The 22958-nt window shown below is 47.4% G+C and overlaps 1 long non-coding RNA gene across 1 annotated transcript in view; it reads right to left on the bottom strand.

Moving 5' to 3' along the window:
• The window catches only part of LOC140699170 (uncharacterized), a 123994-nt gene extending 101258 nt beyond the window's left edge, over nucleotides 1-22736 (bottom strand). Inside the window, exon 1 of the long non-coding RNA XR_012077174.1 lies at nucleotides 22604-22736. This is a non-coding gene — a long non-coding RNA (uncharacterized lncRNA). The remainder of the gene's footprint in view (nucleotides 1-22603) is intronic.
• Nucleotides 22737-22958: the final 222 nt, after the last annotated feature.

The raw sequence follows: 22958 nt of genomic DNA, 5'->3' as shown, positions 1-22958 counted from the left end.
TGGAGGGAGGGGGCAGGGGTCAGATCCAACAGAGATGTAAACATATTAATGATCACTCTGCCCTTGCTAGACTGTAAGCTCCAAGCAGGCAGGCTCTGTAGGTTTCATTCACTGCAGTATTCCCAGTGCCTGGAATAGTGCCAGGCAAGTTGTTCCAGGCACATCATAAAACAAAAGAAGGGAGGACTGCACCCAGGTGACCAGGAACCCTGAGCCCTGGAAGACCAGCCTAGGAAACTAAAGAAGAGCTGGGCTTGTGATGGGCAGGTCAGGATGTGAAAGCCCTGCCCACTGCTCTGGCTTTTTCCTCCCTTTAATTCCCCTTGGAAAATGAGCAGGGAGGAGGGGCTCTGGAGGGCTGCAGGGCCTTTTCTCCCAGGTTCACAGGGGGCCACAGAGCCGTCTGGGCTCACCTGCAAGCTAGTGGCAGAAGGGTTCACAGGGCTAGGGACTGAGAGTTTGCCCAGGATCGTAGGTTCCTGAAATTTCCCCAAACCAACCCTGGGGCCCAGCAGACTACAATAATGACTCCTGGTTGATGGAAAGAGCCCTGGGGGAGGAACTGAGGGCCCAGGGCAGACAAACATCCAGCATTTGAGGTAAACCTGAAGGAGGGGTCATCCAGGAAAAGTGCTCAATGAGCTCCCAGCTTAGGGCTTTTGAAGGTGAGGTAGGGGGTGATTCATGGAAGAACAGACAGAGGCCAGAGTGGCTGGACTGAGGGCAGCAAGGCGAGGTGGGCTGCTGGCAGGAGGAGGGCCTTCAGGTCTGGCTGAGGATGGGGGCTTTTCCCCATAGTGCCTCTGAAAGTTCCCTGTGTGTTAGCAGAGTGACAGGAACAGATTTGTCTTTTAAACATCCCTCCCTTGGGTCAGAGGGAGTGAGAAAGGGAAGCAAAGAGCATGAATCCAGGATAGTGTCACTGGTGGCCTGGACAGGGAGGGGAGGGAGATACAGAGAGGTGATGAATGCACTTGGAGTTGGGACCCAGGGACAAGGGAGGAGCTGACTGCATGTGGGGGTGAGGAAGAAAGTGGGAGCAGACAGGGCACTAGGTTATTGTTTGAGCAGGTGGGGAGATGAAGCTGCTGCATGGACAGGTGAATGGGTGGGAAGAGAGTTCCAGAAGGCAGTTTGGGGCCAACTGAACCTTAGACACTTAGGAGATTAGATGAAATCACTGGGAGAAGCTGATTACCAGGGAATTTCCACTGAGACTGAGGATCTTCTTACTCCAGCAGATAAAAATCCTGTTGTTCCTGGGGAGGGTGACTGTTTATACTGGGGCTGGAACTTGGGGAGAGGCATGTGAGGACCGGAAAATAGAGGCAGCACCAAATGAGACTGACAGATCTCTCTGGTGACAGCAACCCTTCAACTGCCTGTCTGTCCCTGGACCACTGTGTGTCCAGCCAGAGAAGACCCTGCCAGGCTGTGTGCCCATGAAGAGGACAGTCTCCCTGCCCCCAGCACTGTGGTTCTGAGTGTGGACAGTGGAACCAGAATGTTTGAGTCTGTGATCCCAGCTCCAGCCCCTGCTGCCTGAATGGCCTGGCATCACGGTGCTCCGACCTGCTGGCCAAGGCTTGAACCCCTTTCATCAAGGTTGCTTTGGAAATCAGAAACCCTCAGACCTCAGGAAGCTCTTGCCCAACACTCCCATGTGGGGGCAGTTTTCTACTGGCCACACAGAGAGTGAGCACTTGCTTGCACATGTGCACAAGCACACACACAGAAACACACACACACAGACACACATGCACAGTGACATTAAATAAGGACTATGGGGTGGGATCAGGAGAGGAACACATGTGAGGGTGGTAATAAGACAAAAAGTCATGGGTTTGGAAGCATCACCTAGAAATCACACCACTCCCACACTTTTCAGGTCTTATCCTACTTGCGCCTGAGAACAACCCTAGAAGCATGAGCTAGAATTGGCCCCACTGTGCAGAAGCGGGGACCGTCCTGGAGAAACACCAGTATAAATCCAAGATGGAGAACAGGTAAGAATGAGTTGCTGAGACTGGAAGCCAGGTTGTCTCCTCATAGCTGCACACAGAGCCTCCCCGGGAGCCGTGGAGAGGGCAGGGCTGCTGTAACTGTGGAAAACGTGGGTTTGCATGGAGAAGGGGGTGAGCAGAGGGCTGTGTGTGGGGGTGTTGTCTGAGGAGGGGGTTCAAGAAAGTGGACGCCAGGAAGTGACATCACTTCCTTGAGCACAGACCACAATAGAAATGGAACCTGATTACCAGGCACCCACATTCTAGTGACAGTGCCAGAGCCAGCTCACATGGCTGGAGACAGTTCACAGAGAAACATGTTCTCTTTCTTTTTCACAAACTCCCAGGGCTTCTCCTCCAGTAAACCCTGGAGTGAGAGGATTCCGAGAGGCCATAGGCATTGGCTGAACCCTCAACCCCTACATTTCTGGTCTATTATGAGGAGATCACCTAAGGTAACACAGGGTGTCCTGGCACAGGCCAGTCCTGGCCCAGCCTCCTCTGGGAGCCCTCCCTGGGCAGGGCCACTTCCCCTCGTCTCCATGTGGGGGAAGGGGGACTTGAGGGGAGTTGGCCCCTCTGGGCAGGAATGAGTCATTGAACACATGGTAACCTCGTGGTACTGTCATGGCCGCACCCGAGGACAGGGTCATCGGGGGTAAAGAGGACTCCAGAGGGCATCTAATCTGTGCCAATGGGAATCCAAGGCCCTCAGGTTATCAAATTTTTTTCCCTGATGGAGGTCCATGCAGAGGGTCGTGTGTGTGTGTCTGGAATGGAGATGTCTTATGTGTCTGAGAACCACTCAGGACAACCAGACAGGGCTCTGAGGTCTCTGCCTATCCACTGGGCACTGTGTTTGCAGGACTCCACACAGGAGATGGGACAGGACTTGGTCCATGGAGTCCCCCACTCCATCTTCCTGCAGGAAGGGCAGGTGCCCCACGACACCAGCAGAGCCCAGGATGGGCTCAGGGTGAGTGCGAGTGAGGAAACTCCACACCCAGGAAGGCCCGGGTCCCAGAGCTGCCCTGCTCCTCCCCGGGCTCCCTCTTAAAAGACCTGCTGGCAAAGGAATCTGATTCCCCATCTCTCCCACCTGCCCTCTCAGCCCAAGCCCTGCCTTGGTCAGATGCAAAGTCAGTGTCCACATATGAGTCGGAATCTAAGAGACTTTGACAGAATCTCAGTTCATGTTAAGTCAAGGGTGTTTCTGCATTTTTCTACAAACTGTCCTGTTTCTTCTCCATCCCCACGTGTCCACATTGGCCTGACTTTCCTGATCCCTCCCAGCCACGGATCAGCCTCTGTGTTCTCATCTCTAGAATGGGATGTTGTGACAGCAGTCACAGGGATGAGGTGCAGGGAGGTGCTGTCACTGCTGTGCTGACACAATGATCTGAGATGCTAATGTATTTAATCATTGCCCTCCACCCCTCGTACTGGTGATGCCGAGAACTGTAAATCTGCTCAGGGCTCCCTTCTTCCACCTCTGGCACAAGAACTTGTGGCTTGAGCATTTGGTCTGAGCTCCAGGCCGAACCCCCTGGGGGTCCCTGGTGCTGCCTCTGACTCATGTCTCTCCTCTTTCCACCCCAGGGGGGGAGATGGACCATAAGGGAGCAGGGGTGAGACCTACAGGGTGTGGAGCCTCCAGCGACACTGGCTGGAGAAGCTGGTGATGAACCTGGTGCCTGCCATCCTGGGCGGTAACCCCTCCTACCTGCACACATTCCTGGGCAACTATAGAGCTTTCACCACCACCCAGCAGGTGCTGGACCTTCTGTTCCAAAGGTGAGCACGCTGTCCTCATGGGACATTGGTGACTCAGATACTTACTAGCAGTCACATGTGAGATTGTCACTCTACCTCTCTGAGCCTCAGTTTGCCCCTCTGCACGCAGGGGTAAAGAGAGGATCAGGCCCTAGGAGGGTAGGAACAGAGTGGGCCCTTCATGGAATGTGCTTTCTGGGACCCTGGCCCCTGGAAACATCAGCTGGAATGGGTGTGTTTGGGCTAATTGGTCATTGTCCTCCTGCCCATGAGGAAGCCTATGCCTCCTGGGTCACTGGGACTTTAGCCTTGGGTGGAACTGTTTTCCCATTTCAAAGGGGACTTGTGGTCCATTAGCTGTCCTTGTCCTAGGAGAGCGAGAGCAGGGACCCCTGGGAGGGAGAAGTGGGGTCCCAGGTCCTCTCAGATCTGTGTGCTGGGGCTGGTTGGGCTCATTCATTCCTCAAATAGGAAGGTCCACTAGGGACAGGTGCTTTCCTAGGAACAACCATTATTTAATGCATCCAGCAGACAACAGCCCTGCCCTCCAGGTCTTCCGTTCTCCCAGAAGTCACAGTCACAAAAGATGTCACATCCAGGTAGTGCTCTCAGAAGAGTCCATGTGAATCCTTCCTGGTCTCCTCTCTAGGCCCTCCATGCAGCCCCGTTTCAATCCTGCAACCTGGGTCTATGCTATTGAACACCATCCAGTGCTGGGAGGCAAGGGTGTCCCTAGATCTGGTATCTGCCCCAGGAGCAGCTCCTTGCTGGGGACAGTACCTCACAGGCCTCGACTGTCCCCAGCACAACCTCTTCTGATGCCTCCATCTCTGCTCCCTTGGTGGGCTGCAGAATCCAGGCCTTTGTCTCAGTATGTCCTGTGCCTCCCTCACCCCTCAGGTTCATGGAGTTTGAGGCAAAGAAGGAGATGCAGATTCAGCAGGTGCAGTGGATGAAGGGGGTACAGAGCCTGCCTCTTCCAGCCCCACCAAAGCTGGAAACTTGCAGGCACCCAACCTGAAAATTGGGCCCTCAGCCAGGTACCCATGTGCCCACTGGAGCTGAACACAAAGGTAAAAGGGGTTTAGGGACAGGCTCTGTCCCCCCATCAGTCCTTTTCTTTCAAGAGGGTCACCTCAACAGCCATCGGGGGGGGGACTCAGCTGCCCTTTGTCACCCTGGGGTATTGATTTGGTCAGTTACAAAATTCCCACCTCCCTAAGGACAGTCAGTTACAAAATTCCCACATCCCTAAGGACACCCCGTGAAGTGTACCTGAGAAGCGGGCTGGATGGGGAGATACTTGGAAAATTGGAGGTTCCACACTTGCTCACATGTGACTCTCTTAGAAGCTCCCCCTTACCTCTCCCTCCTCATTCCCTATCACTGTGGGTGAAGATGCAGGTGGTCATGACTCCCAACCACACCCACGTCTATGTCTTCATAACACTGTCTGAGCCAGCATGTGCGCTGCGTGGTCAGAAGCTGGATGCAGGAGCCCCTCACCTTTATTTCTCCTCCCGCTTTCCCCCATTGTGTGTGCCCAGGAAGCCACACAGATCCCAGTGTCCCTGGGAGACCATGGCACCTAAGGAGAATCCCCCTGAGGCTGTGAAAGAGCTTGTGGACACCATGGAGGGGCTGGTGGGGCCTGTCCCCTCAGCCACTGGGGAGCTAGATGCAGAATTTCAAGAGGACAGGAATGAACTGAAGCAGGAAGAGAACGGGACCTACATGGACCCGGACCTCCTGAGCCACACTGACAAGCTGTGCTCCCAGTAAGCCTGCGTCACCAAGGTGGGCTGGGCCTGGAGCCTGGGGGCTGCAAGATTCCAGGGACTGGCACTCTCAGCACCTAGGACTGGGGTTCTGCCCGGGCCTTTGGGACTTAAGTTCTGATCCTTGTCCCTGAGGGGGTTGTGTGTGTGTCTGTGTGTGTGTGTGTGTGTGTGTCTGTGAGTGTGTGAGTGTGTGCGTGTGCGTGTGTGTGTAGCTGACTGCCTCAGTGGTTTAAAACAGGCTACCTAATGGAGGACAATGGGGTGGGTCTGCTTTTTGCTTTCCCTCCAGGTATTCATGGCTCACAAGTTACTCCAGGCCAAGGATACTCACAGCCTCTTCCTTCCTTCTTAGGGAGAGGCAGTCATTCACCCTCGATTCCTGGCAGACTTGGCTTTCCCCAGAACCACAGCTGGACCTCCTGGCCCCAGCTGAGGAGCTGGAACAGGAGGAAGGACTCACCCTTGAAGAGATGAGCCAGAGGAGGCAGGGACACTCAGGGAGACAAGGGAGGGATGGACCCCAGGTAGAAGAGGGAAGGTGAGAGACACCCAGGTAACCAAGGGAGGCAAGGACCCAGGTCAGCTGGGGGAGGGATGGGACCGCAGAAAAGGAGGCCATCATGGCTCTGTTCATCCTCCCCTGCCTGGAAGGCCTGGCCTTGTGGAGGGCCTGCTAGGGACTGGATGCGATGCAGGACCATAGGAAGTAGAGGATGGGGGCCCAGAGGGACAGGAAGGACACACAGCTGGGAATAAGGCCCAGGAGGACAGCAGGAGTGCTCTAGTGTATGTACTTTGGAGTCCTGGCGACATCCCCCCTCTTGCTCCCCAATGCCATCATTCCCCTGCCCAGCCCTCCTTCTCCCCTCACCATGTATGCGGGGCCAGTCACTGTCCACCTCCCTCCTACCAGCTGGTGCAGAAAGGACTCCTGGACCTGAAGGAGAAGTTGGGTGTGCGGGCACCCACCAGTCACAGTGCATCCCATTTGGACTCAAGTCATCGTGAGTCTGATGTTGGCCAAGATGCCCAGACGTGTGACCAAGGCCCCCAGCTAGGGGTCAGTGATAGAGACAGCCCACCAGATGTTGATGTTGAGGAACTTCTAAGGCACTACCGAGCAGACAGTGGCCTGTTCAGCACCAAATGCTTTATTCTCTCCAAGACATGAGGGTTTCCCTCCATTCCAGGCTACACAGCCCCTCTCTCCTCCCCGGGGTCAAAAGCACACTGCACAGAGCCTGGGACCCAGGGATGCCTCAGTTCTGAGAGAGATGTCTCCTATTAGGGGGATCCCAGGGAAAGTGGGTGTTTCCAGTGAGGACAAGGAGAGGCTCCCCAGACTCTCAGTATAGCCTGTGGCCCTGGGCGATATCCCAGAGCTCTGCCCCAGTGCCCTTGACATATGTCTGCCCTGGAGGTTGTGGGGCTCCCCAGGCCCCCTCCCTTCAGAGAAATAGTCTCACCCCAGCACCTCCACCAGCTGCCAAGTCGAGGAATCAGGCTCTAGTGGAGGCCCAGTACCTGCTGGGAAGCTGTCCCTGCCCAAGCCTGACCTCGGGATCTCTGGGAGGCCATCCTTGACTCTGGGGCTGTTTCGACCCTCACAGGCAAAAAAGTGAAGGTGTGACCTGTTTGTCACAGGGAGGAGAAGGAGAACGAGGCACTGCACCCCGTAGGGAACAGCGGGCCAGCCCTCCATTGCCAGACCCCAGGGGGTCCCTAGGGGACCTTAGGGGCTCCTCCTCATTCAGTGCTGACCCCACCTGATATGGAGGGCATGGAGGAAGGGCAGGGAAGGAGGGGGGACTATCAGGGCCAGGGTGGGGTGGTGGGGAGTTACACGCAGGGGGAGGTGGGTCTGGGTGGCTGTGGGTGGGGGCAGCACCTTGGGGTGATGTATGTAAAATGGGAATAATGACACTTTTGTTTGGAAATGATCTCAGAACACTGTAGTCTTATTCATGTCTGTGCTGCTCTACAGAGAGGGGTCCTGAGAAGGAGGCTGAGAAGGTCCTAGGAGCTACGGATCCACAGGGGGCTGACTAGATCTTCCTCCGCATTGACACGGGGTCCTCAGACAGCTCCTGGGAGCCTGCAGCTCTCACTTTCCCCAGGGACCTCTGCATTGTCCTTTTCCCTTGAGCCTGATTGGCCACGGGACTGTGGGGCATCCCATCATCTGCATCCCTGAGCAAACTAGGGATGGAGAGCTGTTTTCATGCCTTTCAGCACTCTGGACACTAACCAGTTCCCTAGAGTGGAGCCTGGAGGCAGCCTTTGTCTTTGGGGAGCTTCAGTCTGCTTCCCTGAGGCGGATAGACAGGCCAGGGTTTCCTGTCTGGGTGTCCTCACCAGAGGGGAAGACCTGGCCTGAGAGACAGGGCTTTTTGCCTCTCTGCACCATTGCAGAGGGAGCCTCTTCTAGCCTCCTGGGATTATTGCAATGTGGGGAGTGGTGGAGACAGGTCCCTCTTAATCCCAAGAACACAAGGGGAATGGGTTGAGAGGAAGTTCATGGGGTGCCTGTTAAAGGTGTGTAAAAAGGGAATGACATTTAGCATCACTGTGGGATTTGTGGGATTTCTGTGTGGGAGTATCTTGTTCACTTGAGGGAGGATGACCCATCTTGCTGTGGCCTTAGGGGCTAATGAGTCTGCAAATGCACCCCATAATTACTATTTGCTCCCTTCCTGCCCACAGCTGGACCTGTGTGTGGACTGGTGTCAACACAGATTTGTATTTGCGTATGAAACAGTTCCTCGGATAAGGGACCCCCCCCTACACTGTTGGTGAGAATGCAGTTTGGTGCAGCCATTACGGAAAACAGTATGGAGATTCCTCAAACAACTAAAAAGACTTACCCTATGATCCAGCAATCCCATTCTTGTGCATATATCCAGAGAAAACTCTAATTGGAAAAGATACATGCATCCCAATGTTCACAGAAGCACTATTTACAATAGCCAAGACATAGAAACAATGTACATGTCCAGCAACAGATGACTGGATAAGTAAGTTGTGGTACATTTACAGAATAGAATACGATTCAACCCATAAACAAGAATAAAATAATGCCATTTTCAACAACATGGATAGGCTTTAAGATGGTCATTTTAAGTGACGTTAGCCGGAAAGTGAAATATAAATACCATATGATATCACTTAAATGTGGAATCTAAAAGAGAAGACACAAATGGACTTATTTACAAAACAGAAACAGACTCACAGACAGAGCAAACAAACTTATGGTTACCAGAGGGGAAGGGAGTGGGAAAGGATAAATTGGGAGTTTGAGAATTGCAGATACTAACAACAATATATAAAATAGATAAACTACAGGTTTATACTGTATAGCACAGGAAACTATATTCAACATCTTGCAGTAACCTTTAATGAAATAGAATATGAAAGCAAATTTATGTATGCTCATTTATGACTAAAGCATGACATTGTACACCAGAAATTGACACAACATTGTAAACTGACTACACTTCAAAAAAAATTACACACACAGGGAAAAGAAACATGAAATGGGTAAATTCCTTGAAAACCACAAATGTTTATAGAGAATAATATGAATTCCACAAAATCTGTTTCTGCAAGTAGAAGCAAAGTGATTATGTCCCAACTTATTTTATGAGGCCAGCATAACATAACACCAAAACCTGACAATGACAGCTCAAAAAAGGAAATTTCTGACAAATACCCCCAGGAATATGGATACACATCTACACAAATTCTCCAACAAAATATGTGTGTTCATTTTCTCTGGCTGTTACAACAAATTATTATAAAGTATTACAAATTACAAACTGTATCATTAAATTACAAATTACTATTTACTAGCTTAAAATATCTCAAATTTATTATAGTAATGTTTTGCAGGTCAGTAGTCTGATGTCAGTCAAGGTGTCAGTAGGGCTGATTGCTTTTGAGGCCTCACAGGAGAATCTGTTCCCTTTCCCTTTCTGGCTTCCAGAGGATGCCTGTCATCCTTGCAGTTGGTCCCTTCTTCCATCTTCAAAGTGCATCACATTAGTCTCTGCTTCTATCATCTCATGGTCTCTCTGACTCAGTTCCTGTGTCCCTCCTTTTATATTAAGTATCTCAGAAAATTTATGATAAGCTCATCTCAAGATTTTTAACTTAGTTATATCTGCAAACTCCCTTCTGCATACAAGTTAAATTCACATATTGTCATAGAAGTGATTAGACATGAACCCCTTCGAGGAACCATAATTTAGCCTACACCAAGAAATCCACAAGAACACCTACCATAAGAATCCACATGAATAGATGATCACCAAGTGGAATTTATTCAAGGAATGCAAGCCTGGTTCAATAGTCAAAAATCAACAGTGTAATCTACCATATGAAGAGTCTAAAGAAGAGAACCCATGCAGTCACATCAATTAAAACAGAAAAAGCATTAAACAAAATTTAACACCCACTTATATAAAAAATGCTCAGAAACTAGGAGCAGAAGGGCACTACCTCAACCTAACAAAGAACATCCGCAAAACACCCACATCCCACATCATAATGCTGAAAGAATAAGTGCTTTTCCTGCATTCGAAAACAATGTTAGGATGTCTATTTCTTCTGTGAGTTTGCAACTTAGCACTACAGGTTCTAGTCAGTGCAGTGCAGCAAGAGAGGAAATAAAGTCATACCGACTAGAAAAGAAGAAATATAATCATCATTATTTACAGATGACATCGTCTGTGGAGAAAACTCCAAGGAATCAATAAGAATACTCATAATAAATTACAATAAATGATTTTAGCAAGATCCCAGAATATAAGATCCATACATAAACATGAATACACAGCATTAATCATACTTCCATATATTAGCAGTGACCGGAGCAATTGAAAACGATAGTTTAAAACACATACAATAGGTTTCAGTTCAAGGTGGTGCCATGGAAACATCCTGAACTCACCTTCTCCCACCAACACACCAAATCTATAGCTATGTGTGGAACAAATTCCTCTGGAAAAGCCTAAGAAATGGTGGAGCAACCCCTTCACATCAGGCAAACAAGAGGGAAACCACATCAAACCAGGTGGGAAAGGCTGAGACACAGTTTCACCAGAAACCCCACCCCTGGTGTGCACAAACACATTCAGGAGGAGCTCAATACACGGAACTTCTCCCTGAGGTGTGAACGGTTTGTACCCCTACGGGGGACTCAAACTTTTAAGACTGACAACTGAGAGAAACCCCCAAAGCATCCAACTTGGAAGATGCTCAGGGCACATGCCTGTGAGACCCACTGGGCTGTGATGAATTCAGGAACCCCTCTTAAAGGGCCTGGTCCCAGGGCCAAGTGCAGAAGCAGCCCTTTGCAAAGCACCCAGACTTTGTCTGAAAGAGACTCATTTCCTAATTTTGAAGCATTGGTCTGAGGGGCAGGGGCTGCTGCGCTACTCCCCAGGGTCTGAGGCTGGTGGTGGTGCCATCTTCCTGCTCTCCCTCTGCCTTAATAAAACCGGCAAGTCCCATCTATTTCTTCTTCCCTTCCTTTTGGGTGCCAACTTCATGTTCCAGCCAGCAAGTACCATCTTCTCCACTCTCCCTCTGTCTTGCTGTATGTCTTCTTTTTTGTTCTTCTGCTCCCCTTTATTCAGGAGATGTCATCTTTGTACTCTCTCACTGCCTCACTCCAGCCATCTTCGCACTCTCCCTCTGAGGGGCTCCAGAGTGCCAGTATCTCCAAGCGGGGAATGTCTAAACACTGATGACCCAGTTTTGATGGCTTCCATTCAGGGGTTGCTCCTTGATCACCTGGCCTTGGAGGCCAGGACTGATTGCATGTCTGGGTCCCATGGGACTGAAAACAATTGGAGACACAATTCTTCGCAGCCTACCAGTTTCAGGGCACTGCACATTAGACTGAGACACACCTCCAGCCTTTATGTGAAAAAAGTCTTCTTCCTAGCCTTAGAGCTTTGGACGTGGAGGCAGGCTTCAGGTTTGGCACACATCGGGAGGCTACTGAGGTGCTCTCAGGCAAGGTAGCCTGGGGTTGCCATCATTACACTCTCAGTCTGTCTTGCTACAGCTCACTGACATTTCTCCGAAAGGAGCTTGTACACCTATTTGAAGCCCTGTAATTTGTGACTGTTCTCCAGAGGACACCAGACTTCCTGGCTCTGGGGGCCAGCAGGGCCTACATTTGTAGTCCCAAGACTCAGTATATTTGTATTCTTTAAAAGTTCTTACTTGGGGGTTTGGATTTCAATCAGCCTGAATCTTGGTGCTGACTGAGAGCCGCCCCTTTGGGATACTGACTGGACGTGGCACACCCTCAACTGCTGGGAGGTGGTAAAATAAAATAAGCTGCTTGGATAGTCACAGTTTCATTGACAACCAACTGTAGGCAGGGTTAACTGACAAAGTTCATCACCTACACAACTCTTCAAGACTGGGAGAGGTGGCTGTTTTACTTAATGCATAGAAACCAACACAGAGAGTCAAGTGAAATGAAGAAACAGAAGACTGTGGACAATGTTCCAAATCAGAGAACAAGATAAAACCCCATGAGAAAACCTTAATGAAATGAAAATAAGTACTTTGACTGATGAAGAATTCAGAGTACACTCACAAAAAAGCCAACTGAACTCAGAAGAAAAATGGATGAACACAGTGAGAATTTCAACAGTTAAAAAATGTAAGAAAGTTCCAAACAGAAGTCACAGAACTAAAAAATACAATAATTGAACTTAAAAATACACTAGATGAAGGACAAGAAAGAATCAGTGAACTCAAGGATAGGTGAAGGGAACTTCCTAAAACATACAAGCAAAAAGGTAAAGGAAGGAGAAAAAAAAGTGAAGGCAGCTTACAGGACTAATGGCACAACTTCAAGCAGAATAACATTCTCATTATAGGAGCTCCAGAAGGAGAAGAGAAAGGGGGCAGAAAACATATTTGAAGAAACGAGGTTTGAAAACTTTTCCTAACCTGGGAAAGGAAAGAGACACTCAGTTATAGGAAGCCCAGAGAGCTCCAAAGCAGACTGATAACTAGTAAGGGGATTTACTGAATCAGTAAATTTTGAAACTTCCTACAAACAAAAATCCAGGATCACCTATACCATACAAATATAAAATATCATATGAGGATACTCTGAACAACTATATAGAAACAAAATATAAAACCTAGAAGAAATGGACAAGTTTATGGAAATATACAGTCCACCAAGACTGAATCAAGAAAAAGATTATACTGTATAGCACAGGGAAATATATACAAGATCTTATGGTAGCTCACAGAGAAAAAAATGTGACAATGAATATATATATATGTTCATTTATAACTGAAAAACTGTTCTTTACACTGGAATTTGACACAACATTGTAAAATGATTATAAATCAATAAAAAAAAGTTAAAAAAAGAGAAATTGACCACATGAACAAACCAATCACTAGTAATAAAATCAAATTAGCAATAAGAAAAATCTCCCTACAAATAACGTCCAGACCTGATGGCTTCACTGGGGAATTCTACCAGACATACAAAGAAGAACTCATATCAGTCCTTCTCAAACCCTTCCAGAAGACTGAAAAAGAGGGGGTACTCCCAAACTCATTCTATGAAGTCACCATCACCCTGATACCAAAACCAGGCAAAGACAATCACAGAACAGTTTCAATGAACATAGATGCAAAAATCCTCAAGAAAATATTAGTGAACAGAATCCAACAGCCCTTAAAAAAGATCATACACTATGATCAAGTTGGACTCTTCCCAGGAACACAAGGATGGTTCAACAGAAGCAAATCCATCAATATAATACACCACATCAACAAGAGAAAGGACGAAAACCACATGATCAACTCAATAGATGCAGGAAAAGCATGTGATAAAATTCAACACCCATTTATGATAAAAACTCTCACCAAGGTGGTATAGAGGGAACAGATATGAAAATAATAAAAACTATTTATGACAAACCTAGTCAGCTTAGTACTCAAAGGTTAAAAACTAAAAAGTTTCCCACTAAAATCTGGGACTATAAAGGTTGCCCACTCTCACCATTCCTATTCAACATAGTCTTGGAAGTCCTAGCCACAGCAATCAAGCAAGGAAAAAGAAATAAAAGGGATCCAAGTTGGAAAACAAAAGGCAAAATTGTCACTATATGCAGATGACATGGTACTATATATAGAAAAATCTAGAAGTTCCACACAAAACTACTAGAACTCATCAAAGAATTCAGCAAGGTAGCAGGATACAACATTAATGTACAAAAATCAGTTGCACTTATTTACACTAACAATGAATCAACAGGAAAAGAAAGTAAAAAACAGTGCCTTTTTAAACAGCACCCAAAATAATAAAATACCTAGAAATAAATCTAACCAAGGAGGTGAAATACTTATACACTGAGAATTAGAAAACATTGATTAATGAAATTAAAGAATACTTAAAAAAAATGACAAGATATCCCATGCTCCTAGATTGGAAGAATCATACTGTTACAGTGGTCATACTGACCAAGACAACACAGATTTAATGCAACCTCGATCAAATTACCCAGGGCATATTTCACAGAACTAGAACAAATCATAATAAAATTTGTATGGAATCACAAAAGAACCAGAATTGCCATAGCACTACTGAAGAAAAAGAATGAGGCTGGAGGAATAACCCTCCCAGACTTCAGACAATACTACAGAGATACAGTCATCAAAACAGCATGACATGGGTATAAAAACAGACATATGGACCAATGGAACAGAATGGAGAGTGCAGAAATGAACCCACAAAGTTTTAGTCAATTATCTTTCACAAAGGAGGTAAGAACATACAATGGAATAAAGCCAGTTGCTTCAGCAAATGGTGTTGGGAAAACTGAACAGCAGCATGTAAATCAATGAAGTGAGAATACTCCCTCACACCATATACAAAAATAAACTCAAAATCGATTAAAGACTTAAACGTAAGACAAGACACAATAAACCTCCTAGAAGTAACATAGGCAAAACATCTCACATATATCTCGGCAATGTTCTCCTAGAGCAGTCTGATCAAGAAATAGAAATAAAAGCAAAAACAAACAAACGGGACCTAATTAAACTTATAAGCTTTTGCACAGCAGAGGAAAACATAAGCAAAACCAAACAACCACCTATGGAATGAGCTCACTGTAAGCCAGGCATCCACCGTCCATGAGCTGCCTGGGGACTACATGTTTTATTCACTGAAGTAGCTGAACAACTAGTATGTGTCCTAGTGTATACTGACACCACTTGCTGAATTAATTAGAAACTGAGAAGCCCAGGTGGAGTTGATGATTCTGTCCAGAATTATCTCCTATCAGTGTTTTCACCAAGTGACACAGTAATCTATTTCCTTATCAGTCTGTCTCCTACACCACCTGCAGCATTCCTTAGGGTGGGCAGGAACATGGACCAGGGCCAGGCAAAGAAGATGCTCTAACTGTTAAATCTCACCAGGAGAGGATGTTGCCCTAGACCACAAAACCCTGTGACACAAGTCTAACACTCTCACTTCCTTGGATTCTGCTTCACACTCCAGGACAATGTCCAAGAGACTGAGGGGAGGGAGGACACTGGTCTCACCAGACCTGCTCACTTCCAGGGAGTAACAACTAAAGCACTAACCTGAGGCCAAGGGCTCAGCGCTCACCTATGTGTTTCATTCAATCCTCCCAACCCTGAGGTGGGTGTCACTACCCATTCTCTACAGGAGAGAAAAACAAGCTCAGGTCACATACAGGTGTCCAGAGCCCACAGTCTTCCCCACTCTACTGTACAGACTCCCAGCCAGAGATCAGAACATGGGCTTCAGACAAGCTGGTGTGAAGTCAGTCAGTGGGTGGTGGGTTCCTGTGTGTTTACGGTTAGGCTGCATAACTCACACGTTAGATATGTATCAAATATTAAATACATTGTACAGAACACCACCCAGTTTGGCTGCCACCCCGATACTGCCAGAGACAGGAAAGCAGAAGCACCCTTAAAGCAGCCCAAAGCCCCTCGCCTGCCTAAATGATTTTGCCCTCCCCTCTTCTCCCCTCCCCAGCCCCCATCAGCAGGTCTCAGCCCAGCACAAGAAGAGCTGGGTAAGCAGCACCAAGAGCTACCCTGGTAAGTGTCAGAGGTCAGCAGGAGACATCTCATGACTACCCCCACCTCACTGCCCACCTTACAGAGGTTCAGCCTTATCAGATGACTCCACCTGGGCCTCAGGTGCCCAGACCAGTGGTGGACATTAGCCTAAGCTGGATCAGATTCTCTCCCCCAGGAGTCAGAGTGCTCTGAAGGCACATATTTCTGGGAAGCTAAGGTCAGCTCTATTCTGTCAAGTGCATGGGGATGTGGTAAAAGTGAAAAGAGAAGAAACAAATAAACAAAAAAGCCAGCTGTGCAGAGATGCAGGGTACAAGATTTTGTAAATGTACAGAGGGTGGGGAGTAGCTGCCTTGATCTAGTTTTGAGTTCCTACCTTTCTACCATCTTTAGTTCTTACGATCTAGTTTTAGAGCCATAACTGAAGCTTTAACTGCTCCTTCTGTCTATGCAACACCGAGAGAAACATTCCTGGATCTTAATCACAAACTCCCCAATTTCTACAACCTATTTGCCACAAGTAGTGCCTGAAACACTTTAACACCCTTCCCTCTCTTTCACTCAGCAAGCTCTAAGTCATTCTCCAGGTCCCAGCTTAGACAGCACTTCCTCTAGGAAACCCTCCTGGACTACTCCTCAAAGCTTTGCTCCACTTTTTATGGGTATAAAGGGTAGCACTCAGCACCTCATCATTTTCAGTAAATGTGATTACTTTCCTGTTAGACTGTAAACACCAAAAAGTAAAAACCACTTTGATCCTACTGCTTAGCACACAGGTCAAAGACATGCTCAGTATCATTCCTAAATGAATGAAAATCAAGCAACTGGTGGAGGTACATAGGAGGAGTCAGAAGGATCAACATTGATAAACACCTTTCTGATAAAAATGAAGCTGCTTTGACCCTACCTTCCTCACCCCTTTCAAGTTTCTGCTTCCTCCTTCTTCCATCTCCACAACAAGCCCAAGTTTGCCATGAGAATCATCACTTTATACTTTGGTGCCAGTACATTCAGGAACCCAGGCTGGAAGAAGCACGTTTCCATGTAACTCGCCACAACAAAGGAAAGTATACAGTAGTTTAGGAAAAAAAAGAACAATGAGAAGTTTTGAGGTCTAGACAAATCCCAGTTCTGCTACACATTTATTGTCTATGAACCCTGGACAAGTTACCTGAGACATGCTTTCCTCATCTGTACAGTGAAAAAAACAGTACCTCAAAGGTGAGGATGAAAAGGACTCTGAAACCACAGCACCAAAGGCAAGCTTGCAACTAATGTTAGTCAGCTGGTCATGGTGAAGTCCCACAGAACTCACCCCTAAACCCCACCCCCAGTTCCTACCAGGCACAGATGGGTTCAGAACCCAGAGCCTGCCCTAAGACTGTGCCATCTGAGAGACCCTGGAGAACATCTATCTGTTGGCTTTCCAATGCATGGGAGACTTAAGAAGTGAAAGAGAAAAGAGAAGCAAAAAGGAAGAAACAAAATCTCAGGGTCAGGCAGGTGGGTGGGCAGAGCAGGCTGGATGTGTGGTGGGGTCACTTGAGATGTTTTTTGGGGAATCGCTTGATTTTTACTTAGTAGGTACACAACTGTGAGCAAGGTGAGGAATAAGCTGTACATAGTTCCTGGAAAACTCAACTAGGATGCTTTTCATCAAAGTATTTTTATTAATACTTGAGAATTGAGAACATACAAATTAAATTCATCAGAAGTGGCATATAAATTATAGCTAACTACCAGGAGAACATTATTAGGGATGTTACTAATATCAAAATGAATTTTGTTTGCATTTTACTTGCATTGAAAACTGTTCAGAAGCTCTGGGTTTTCTGTTGCTCATGTAAGATGGTCTTCTCCCATCTTTGAACTCCAAAAACCATACAAGAGACTTCTTTACTAAAAGTCAAATTAACAGCTAAACCAGCACAACTAGGAATCTGGTCTGGAGCCCCTGTAGATGATTTATACCACTGCTGGTCCTTCCTTTCAAACAGGTGGTACCAATACCCAGCAAAGTCCCAGGGAGGGATGGAGGGAGTGCTAGAGCTGAAAGTAATAAGGACAAGTTGATGGAGGAGATGAATCTCAGAGGAAGGCAGGACCTGACTAGGACCCAGCCCTTCTTGGGGATGGGCTGGAGGGAAAGTCCACTGGCATCTAAACAGGACGCTCCTCTGGTGCAGGGACTGAATGTGCTGTGTGCAAACTGCATCCAAGTCGTTTGGCAAGTCCACCTCCACCACATACAAACCAAAGGCCAATAACACCTCCAGTCAATGCAACAACAAAAAGCAAAACAAAACCCAGGTACATTTCAATGCCCCTGGAGACTGGATAAAAATCACACCCACTGAGTAGCCCTAAGTAAGTAGACAGAAAGAAAATTACAGTGGGTAGAAAGTCAAAGAGAGACAAAGAGAGAAAGACAAAATCTGACGAGGAACCAGCAGAAAAGGGGCATCCTTCAGGGCCCTCCCCCGACCAAACCGAGTCCAACTCTTCAGAAAACAAAGCCCCTCAGAACTCGGCCCCACCCATCCCAGCTGCCTCCACTCCAGCTTTCTCCCCAAGGCACCCACCCACAGCCTCACTTCTCAGACAACTCGTGCTTTTCCTGACCAGCTGTGCCGTGTTCAGACTTCTGTGCCTCGGCGTGCGCGATCTCCTCTACCCGGAGTGCACGTCTCACGGCAATCTCCCAGTCAGACACCAACACCCAGCACGAAGGTTTGCGAAGCCAGACATGGACATCCACATGCCACTCAGGCGTTTCTCGCCCACGGCACTCTACAGGGGCTTCTGTGTTCCCACCCAACTGCACCCCATTGTCTGGAACAAGAGCTACTGAAGGGCAGGTGCCACGTGAGTCCTTGCAGAGAACTGGTGCTGAATGAATTCTAAGTGAATGACCTTGCATGAAAGGTTTTTAAAAGGCTAAAAAGCAAACCATCCAAAAAGCAGACAATAGATATTTTCTGCTATTGAAAGCATGCATTTTCTCAACTCTAATTTTTGGCTATCACTTAGGAAGCACACACAGATGCTCTACCACTTTCTAGTTGGGTATCTGTGGGCAAATTAAGTAACCTCGTTGTGTCTCAGACTCCCGCTTACTGAAAGGAACCACCCCTGCAGTGTGGTTAAGAGGACTAATAAATATATGCTTTAATGATGCCAATTAAAAAATAACAGAAAACATTGACTAAATGGTAGTTCTTACCAAATTGCTGTGATCACAGAAACATTAACAGGACCAGATACTGCACCATCAGGAGTATGAGCATGAAAAATTTTTGTTAAAACTATGTTTTTTTGGGGAGAGCTGAAAGTCAACAAATCCAACAGCCTGTCTTCCAGCTGCACACTGCTCTCTACAGTCCTCAGTACCGATCTCTAGTGACCACTATGTCCCTGGCTCCTCTGACAATGAAGACTCCCAGGTCTCTGGTCTCTGACCACACCTCCTCCTCCTCTTCTGTAGCTGTCCACTAAAGACACCTAAAGTCAGGCACTCCTTTACCTCAGCTCACACATTTTTTCTCATCTTGTCCCCTCTCAAGCCTTCAATTATCATCTCTATGGAGATGACCCCATGGCCTCTCAGTCACATTCAGAAAATGTTTAAAGCTGAATTTACCCAACATAGATGGTTACCTTAATTAGATGATGAAGCATACAGCTTCAACTTCTCTCTTTCATGGCATTTTTTCCCTTTTCTCCTGAGTCTTATACATCTCACCAGTCCTAAGCTTCCTCTTCCTTTGCCAACCTCTTAAAACTACTTGCTTGCCAAGGCTATTCCTTTGGTCTTTCTGTTCTGTCTCACTGGTTCCTAACTTCTCTGGGATAATGAACCCTTTGAAAATCTACCAGATGATACACATTGTTTACTAAAAAGATAAACACACAGAATATATGTATGCGATTTCACCTAACCAATAAACTCAAAAAAGAATCTGTGTTCCTGTACAACAGACTACCTACCACTTATACAAATTTTCTACTCCAGATACTATGTCTCTCTTATTTTCAGGGTGCCTTGTGAATACAACCTAAAGGAACTATTGGCATCATAAACTTAAGTCCAAACCAGAACTCACTATTTCTCCTTAACAAACCTCCTCTGCCTACAGAATTTCTCCTCTAATAATGGCACCACCATGTCCCCAAGCTAGAAGCCTTGCAATTAACAACCTTTGCCATACCACATCACCAGGTCCTGTCTCAGAATCTCTCCCAAATCCAAATCCCACCTCTTAAGCCTCTCACACTGCAAGACCTCATCATCCTTTGCATCGCATACCTGCCATGATGAAAAGTCCACCACTCCGCTGACAAGAGCCCATTATTGACTCTAATATCTCCATCCTCCACACCGCTACCTCACTTCACCTTTAGAAGGTCACGAGCCTAGCTGATTCTCCACCTGTTTTCTCCTGTCATTTCCACTAGTGCCGATTAGATTCTCCCCAAATTTCAAAACTGATCATGCGCCTGCCTCTTTTCAAAAACTCTGATGCTTCTCCATTGCACAAACTTAAAATCAAACTTCTTTCTGCCTAGAGTCCTCCACAATTTGCCACCTAAGTCCTTTTGCAGGATTGGATTCCATAGCTTAGATTGTCACTTGCACCTATTATCTTTCTATCAAAATCACACCACTCACAAAGGCTCAATTCAAACTCAACTCTTTATATCCCCTACATAATGTTTAGGAAAGGACTTTTCATGGAAAAGGCAAAATTCCTAATGAACAGATTCAGAAAACTAAACAAAAATTTTTCTTCATTAAAATTTTAAGTCCTGGAAACATTAAGCTTTTAAAAATATCAGTTCTTCAAATATTATTAATATTTCAATCAAGAAATCCTTCAAAACCCAGCATTGTTAACCAACATTTACTAAATACTAATAATGTACAATGTAAACTCTTACATGAAATATCATCTAACTGAAGATACAAAATTATAATATGGACCCAGGATTCTAATTCCAATTTTATTTGTACTTGGATCTTACTTAAGAAAGGAAGAAAAAAAAAAACAAATTGTAGTAAGTGGACTTGACATTTCACCTACTAGAGATTTAAGTCATGTAAGTCCACAGCCGAGATAGAAAGTTACCAGATCTAAATCATCTTCAGGCTAGTAAAAATTCTTATCAGATTAAAAAAAAATACTTTTGACTGAGATGTCATAAAATTAGACTTTTTCAGTACACATTTAAGCGTTAATTTTTTGTAAGGGCCCAAGGATTGACGGGCAATTCCGAGCCCCTCACAATGAGACCTGGTGACTAGCACACATAACAGCAGGTGCACAGCAATCAGATCTACTCCAGATAAGTGATGTCATGGGCAGTACCCTCTTTCTGTTACCTTCTAGGACCTTATTTCTTTTAGGCCTGACTTAATTTAATTTCTCTTATGGCTCCTAAGCTACTGAGTTCACCAGAATCTTCACAGCTGTATACTGTGAAGCACTCTGCTCCTGAAGAGAATGCAAATATTCAAGTATTTTTTTATAGAATTTTAACTAGTCTTTGTACATAGCTAGCATATGTGGTAAAATATTCCCTCTACGTATTTCTAAAATTATGACCATTCAAATTTGAATACATTTCTGAAATAAATTTGCTTATAAGAGTAAAATATGCTAAAATTTCAAAATTATTAATAATACTAATTAAGGAAAATAGGGAGTAATGAAAAGAGCTCTGGCAACTGAAACAGGATCTCAGGCTACAATCTCAAGACTGACCCTTTAGTTGTGCGACCTTAGGAAATGGCTTCACCTCAAAACACTTTCTCATCTGAAATAGAGCTAGCACTGCCCTTCCCTCTCTGCAGGTGGCTGTTCAGGTAACATGAGATAAGGTACCTAGCAGAGTACCTGACAGGAAGTGTTCATAAATAGTCTGCTTCCTTCTACACAAAAGACACACTCACATGAAGGTTTAGATATAAGGGAGCCCACACCTCCACAAGTCTCTGTCAGCACAAAATACCACAGGTAATTGGTACTAATAAAAAACAAAAAACAAAAAACAAAAAACACCATCACCCCCATTCCACGATCACTTCTGAGGGATCTGGAGCCAGACAAGGGAGCCTGCATGTGGTTCTGCAAGAAGTCCATCAGGGCATACACTCTGGCTACTAAAGCATTAACAGGAAAAGTCCACAGTCATTGTGCTAAAACCTCTGGATGCCTTTATGCTAGTACGAGACCTCACGGGTGGGGAGGGGGGTGTAAAAGAGGGAAAAAGTCAATTTAGGTACAACTCCAAAAGACTCCTTAAACAAATCACAACAGCGATGCTGACTTATTCTTCCTGAAGCGCAAACAATACCATGTCCACATCCACTTAAACACTTGAAGATGGAGACATTCCACACCCACACTGGTGCCACTACATGCCTTTTAGAGAGCCTGCACAGGACAGCACCCCTGGCACCTCAGAAGGTGCTGAACCAAAGCCGACCGCGGAAAAGCCGGTGGGGGGGGGACAAGACGATGACTTCGGGGTTGTGCACTCGCGCCGCTGAGAACCGCTGTCCAGACCACAGCCGCCTCCTCAAGCATCTGAAGTAATTCGCGGCTTCACTATGGGGACGTCAAGGGAAGGCCGCTAGGCGAGCACCCTGGGGCTGGGGGCCATTCCTGTCCCGGTGTCCCCGGGTCCCGGTCTCCGACACCCGCGCCCCTCCCCCAACCCGCGCGTCATCGAGGGCTGCCCGGGAAGCGCCGCGAGTAACGCCCCCGCCCGGGCGGCCCGGCCCCGCCCGAGACTCCCGGCTCGCGGATGGCTGGGCAGCCCGGCTGCGGTCCGGCCAGGTTCGGGGTCGCGAGTCAGGCCCGACGCCACTGTCGCAGCCAACGAGGCCGAGCGGGAGGCCGGGCGGGCGCGGCCGGCACGCGGGGCGCGGACACTCACCACACCACGCGGTAGGAGCCCTCGCGGATGAGGCTGCTGGAGCGCGGCTCCAAGTCGAACACCTGCTAGCAGACCACCTCGGGGCCCGCGCCCGCCGCCGCTGCCGCCGTTGCCGTCGCCGGCTCGTTCCGCCATTCGGCCCACGCCGCGCCTTCCGGAGGGACCGCGCTGCCGCTGCCGCTGCCGCCGCCGCCGCCGCCGCACCAGCCGCCTCGGGAGAGCTGCGGGGCTTCGGAACCGCCGGCCCCTCAGACCAACTGCCGACTGCTGCTTCCCTGCCTGACCAACGGGCGGGCCGGTAGGCGGAGGGAGGGGCACAGCTGAGGAGGGTTCTGGGGCGGGGCCTGTCCTGGCA

The sequence above is a fragment of the Vicugna pacos genome, chromosome 11 (assembly GCF_048564905.1).
Source record: "Vicugna pacos chromosome 11, VicPac4, whole genome shotgun sequence".
Lineage (NCBI taxonomy): Eukaryota > Metazoa > Chordata > Mammalia > Artiodactyla > Camelidae > Vicugna > Vicugna pacos.
The sequence above is the reverse complement of the archived record's forward strand: the minus strand, read 5'-3'. Positions and strand labels throughout refer to the sequence as shown.